Source organism: Macrobrachium nipponense, chromosome 3 (assembly GCF_015104395.2).
Source record: "Macrobrachium nipponense isolate FS-2020 chromosome 3, ASM1510439v2, whole genome shotgun sequence".
Classification (NCBI taxonomy): Eukaryota; Metazoa; Arthropoda; class Malacostraca; order Decapoda; family Palaemonidae; genus Macrobrachium; species Macrobrachium nipponense.
Genome location: NC_087202.1, coordinates 17488571 through 17494519, shown reverse-complemented (window position 1 = coordinate 17494519; position 5949 = coordinate 17488571). Strand labels below are relative to the sequence as shown.

At 31.5% G+C, this 5949-nt stretch overlaps 1 protein-coding gene across 1 annotated transcript in view; it reads left to right on the top strand.

Moving 5' to 3' along the window:
- The first annotated feature begins 488 nt into the window (after window positions 1–488).
- LOC135221643 (opioid-binding protein/cell adhesion molecule-like) overlaps window positions 489–5949 on the top strand; it is a 96143-nt gene continuing 90682 nt past the window's right edge. The window contains exon 1 of the mRNA XM_064259330.1: window positions 489–985. The gene's annotated coding sequence lies outside the window, so the exon portion shown is untranslated. The remainder of the gene's footprint in view (window positions 986–5949) is intronic.

Sequence of the window (5949 nt, the reverse complement as noted above, 5' to 3'; positions counted from 1 at the left end):
ATATATAAAGTCGATATTAAATGAAAAGGTAAATTTAGCTGGCAAGTTCTATTTCTAGAGAAAATTTAACAATGTATACATTATTCATATAGAACATAGCAGCTTATCTCAATTAAACTTCCATGAAGTCAAAGTTCGATGGGAATATACATTAATAAGTCTATGGGAATTACACGCCCCGTTTCATTACAAAGACAATCCTTCCTTGTCAAATTCGGGGAGTGGGATAAAAAAACAAAAAATCACGTTCACATCACGGTAGAATTGAGAGAATACCACCAGCTCATAACCCAAAGAGAGTTATGTAAATTTTTGTGTGACCCACTCGAAAAAGAGGCAGTATTACAGCGATTTTTACGTTAGCTTTCCGTCCATTTCACTTTAGAAAACGACTAAGGATCGGTACCGTCTCGCGAACTCTGGCAACTGCAGACCGACGTCTCTACCTGGGCAGTCAGTCGGTCCAGTCTTCAGCAGCCTCAGTGTTATGTCAGGCCTGGAAGCGTACTAGTGCTCGCCTTCGTCCCTGCTGATCTTTCGTTCTGCAGTAGTGCTCTTGAAAGACAGATAGAACTGTGGATTGGTTATGCATAACCCATTCCCGATGAATGAATAACGCACTAGCAGAGACGTCTATTATTATCAACGTTAATACCCAATGGATAAAACGTTGGGAAAAAAGTTTTGATGAACTTTCGTGAAAAACTTCGCTCTTTTGGTACTTGGGCAGAGTTTCAGATTGAGAAATTCATTACTTGAGGACACATTACATCTGATAATTGGAAATTTAGTGAAGAGACTGTAAAATATTACCTTAGTTTATTTAGAATATCTTTGAAAAATGAGAATCAACGGACAAACCAGAGCAAGTCACGCTTGGATAACGTAGTATGTCTGCAAGCAATTCATTGAAAAGCCATTGGTGTTTGTGCCAAGTTTACATAAAAAGACAGTTTGGACACTGACCTGTGAAGAACGAAAAAAGGTAAGATAATTGTACCTACCACTCAAGATAACTACAGTAAAAATTCCACTTTTATTTGATTGAATTTGATCTGTTAAGAAAATATTTTTAATATCTGTTGTTTAGAAGGTTATTAACTGATGTAAATCAATGTTAACAGTAATAAAAAGGTCCAAAAATAAAGTTGAATGGAATGATTTCATTCCTTTTCTTGGAAGTAATGAAAATAATCTTAGTAGTAACATAAGTTAATATTTGTATGTGGCTTACGGTATATAATGAGAGTGCAATATATTTGCATTACTAACAAGCTTACTTACATGTACATACACATATACATACATACTTACATACACACGCACACATATAGTATATATAAAATTGTGTGTTGTTACTGAATGTGTGAAATACTTGTTCATAACAAATTTCCTATTAACCTAGATTCAAATATATACCCAAATACTGTAATAAACATTCATGAGCTATTTATCATTTGTCTGGGAAAATTTGGCTTTACATGCATGCAGTCAATGAATAACCCAAAGAATAACAATAGGAGATCTATCTGTGTTTCATCTGAGGGTTATCATCAAGAGATACATGTAAATATAAAATAACGAACCTTTTCTCGGGATATGGCAACTGAAATGGCATCAACAATGGAGAAATATACTAGTATAATCAAGAATAATGCATTATGCTGCTGACCCATCCTATCGTGAGGAAATATGAAAATGATGGAGAACCGGATGAAAGAAATGAGCGCACAGAACGTCATGTAAAGACCAAGAATGAGGAGATGGAAGGAATGAGGGTGAAGATAATTATCCATAGCGTGTGATATGGGAAAAGTTAATGGAGGTATCTTGGAATATACAATCTGGATTTAAGTTTCTTTCTTTGTAACCTGTAGAATCTCAACAATATTATAAATCAAGCTCGGATTTAAGATCAGGGATGTTATTATGCAACTGTGTCATCAAGGATTTCCCATCTAAGATGCTGCAATATGACGTTTTCATTGTTTTTAGACTAATGCTACATACATACATACATGGGACACCCTATCATAGCATAATATATTTAATTTGTCATAAATCTAATATTATGGTCACCAAGAGATCTTTTTATTCACCATACAAAAGGCATTTCATTTCAGTACATGAGAGATCTGGGAATTTATGGAATGATACATGAATCATTTCATTACCACATCTTGTTGACCAAACATTTCGTTATTGTTGTTATTATGAATTAAGTACATACACACACACGCACACACACATACACACCCACACACACACACACACACACACACACACACACACACATATATATATATATATATATATATATATATATATATATATATATATATATATATATATATATGTGTGTGTGTGTGTGTGTGTGTGTGTGTGTGTGTGTGTGTGTGTAAATAAATAAATAGATATATAAATAAAAAACTTTTGGATTTCCCCTTAATAGAACGTCGGGATACGCTCAAAACGATACCAAGATATGGTGAACATTTGTTGTTCAGCCGACATTTTCTACGGGAAGATTTGTCGAGTTCTTAGCAAAATTTATTCAGACAGAAATTCAGAAGTTTTATCCTTCTGCTCTTGCTTGGAAAGTTTGTGATTTGTTTTTTATAATAAATGATCAATGCTATAATGCTCGCATAAATCATTCAGAAATTTTATAGTTTAATTGGTTTCGTTTTTTTCTGCAATATGTTGTTGAATATTAAAAAATCATTGCACTCAATTCATAAAAAATATTCAGTTAGTTATTCCAATGTTCACTTTCCTTAACAGTATCTCCATATAGTAACCATTTTTATTCACCGAGAAGTCAGTAATCAGATTTTCAATTACTTTCATTTCTTGTAGAGTTTTCAGAATTTGTTCATTTATTATAATTTTTCATTGCGTAAATAGCTCCAAGAACTTCCCTAATTATGCCCGCTCAGAAAACTGAACCTTTAATTTTGTTATCATGTCACTACTCAGAAGACCCCTGCTGATTTCAATCTCATAGTTTATTATCCTACACAATCAATAACCACTTCTGTTTTTCAATATTTCTGTTGTTTTGGTAATCCGAATTATTTCTTTCTCTTCATATCCTCTTTATTCACCAAAAAATCCCAAACAGTAATATCCTCACTTTTACGGTCTAGATTATGCCATTTGCTTCGCTGGGTTGATAAGAATATTGTGATTTCCAACAACTACATTTTTTTATACTTATTTGTTATTCGTCAAATACACACGCGTTCATTACATGTTTTTTTGGATTTTTCTTAACCAGAAACCCTATGATTTTCTTACAAGGTCTATTTTTTTTAATAACTTGATTTCCTAATTCTTTATTCTATATATATATATATATATATATATATATATATATATATATATATATATATATATATATATATATATATATATATATATATATAAAATCTTTTCAATTCTATGTACCATGAAAATTCATAATAATCCTAAAGTTGTTTGAGGATGATTCTTTCTTTGTATTGCAGTGTCCGAAGTCCTTCTTTTTATCCATTCCAATTTCAGTCCCCCAGGAACATCCAAGCTTTTTCTATTAGTGTCTGACAATTTTATGCGTTACATTAATAGGAGTCGCATCGTTTCCCAGATGCTGAAAAATGTAGAAGGGATCAATACGTCTTCAAAGGATTTCACGGTTCGCCTCAAGCCAATGTAATTTCACGGGACGTCTGGTATTTACTCACATTTTATAAATATTTAATTATATTGGGGAAGGACTTTGTTCCGGGCGAGGAGGCGGAATTATTTCACGGCATATGAAATTTTCCCGCAGAAGCCATCATATCAATTTTAACGCAGCGTACCGTAAAGAAATTGCATTTTGGAATACATAGTTTCAAAATACCAGTTTTGCCATGTAATATATCAATATATCAAGTAATTCCATGACAAGGCATTTTTTGATGAATGTTCTTTTTATTCTGAAGGGGTAATACAATAGCAGGCACTGCATAGTCACCGTGTAGAGAATTAATGCATTAGCCCAGATAAAATTGGAGAGAAAATAGTTCATATATATTTATAATACACACACACACACTCACTCACACACACACACACACCACACACACATATATATATAAATATATATATATATATATATATATATATATATATATATGTATATATATATATATATAGTATATATATATATATATATATATATATATATATATATATATATATATATATATATATATATATATATATATATATATATATATATATATATAATATATATATATATATATCAAGGATATTTGACAAGTAGGCAGCCAGTTATCAATTAAGATAACATCTATTCGCCGGCGCGGTTACTAATATCATGTTACATCTTCAAGGCTACAGAAGAACGATGGAAACAAATTAAAGCACATGGAAAACAACTACCTAAAACAATAGAAATTAAAAATAAAATTGAAATTACAGTTAAAACTTAAGAAGTATTTTAATTTTATTCTTATATTTAATATCTATTGTTTTAAGTTGTTGTTGTTCATGTGCTTTAATTTGTGTTTTATTGTTCTTTTGTAGCCCTGAAGATGTAACATGATGGTACGAAACGCGTTGGGAAATTAATGATATCCGAACTGATAACTGGCTGTCCACTTGTCACCTATCTTTGATGTATACTACGACCTTCTTCTGCCTACCTACATACTACATACATACATATATATATATATATATATATATATATATATATATATATATATATATATATATATATATATATATATATATATGATGAGACTGTACGCTCCCCTACCCATATTGCCATAGGTCAAGCTCTACAGTTAGCTGCCAATTGTATGAATCACGTCCGAGGTCTACCGCAGTACAAAAGGGTATAAAACGAAACGCATAGAATCCACAGAATAGAATTACAACGCATGACATTTTAGAACCAAAAGAAAAGTTATTAGGTTGAGAATTAGAGTCAGGTTCTGTCTTTATGAGCGCTAATCTAAAAGAAAGGGGTTGTGTCTTGTCCTCTATATTTATTTGGAATACAGATGTTTTCGTTTGTAAAATATTTATGGTTTACCTAAATAGAATAAAGGATTTTAAAGTTTCTTTTATTTTTCACAATTCATAGTAATCATAAAAAAGTAATCTCCTATGAAACATTATCAAATGCCCCGGCATCCTAATTTTTTATAGTACTGTAGCCTAAACATTATCTCACAAGAGAGTCAATTGACGTCTAACATCTGAAAATTTACAGGAAATTAGTGCATCATATGCCTTATGAATAAAAGACAAGAATTTGCTTAAACCAAAAGTTTGTGAGAAGAAGCAAAAGACAGGTAGCCAAAGGTAGCAAATGCTTAGGCAAAAAGCAATTGCTTAAACTTATGAATTAAAATGATCGCCATTTGCTCCCTTTTGCTTAATGAAATCAGAGCTTTTGCATAGAGAGCCAGCCACTTTCGACTTGTGTGTTTTAGACATTCTAGAAAGGTTCAAATTACCTGTACATATGTTGAAGCTCCTATTGAGTTTTCTGGGGAGTTTGGCTTTGATTATCATTCGTTTTAGGAAGAATGAGCTTGATTTTAACGCAATATAGAACAACATTATATATGAGCCACGTGATATTTCTTCTTCGGTATCCTAAACTCCGAATCAAACCATGTTAAAAAAAAGAAAAAAACTAGGAGAGTTATTTTTTCTGCATTTTGTTTTTATAAATACTATTAGAGGATTTTAATATTTACCAATTGTGATTTCAAAACGGCGGATGAGCTGACTAATAATATGATGACAAAACCTACAATATTGCTGAACTTGTAGTAGCAGTCAAGGACTATTGCAGCTCTTATTTAGTTGAAGCGTTAGTAGTAGTTCTTTTATCTGTTGTTCAAGTAGGATATCTTTTTGAAAGATACATCCATACATACTACA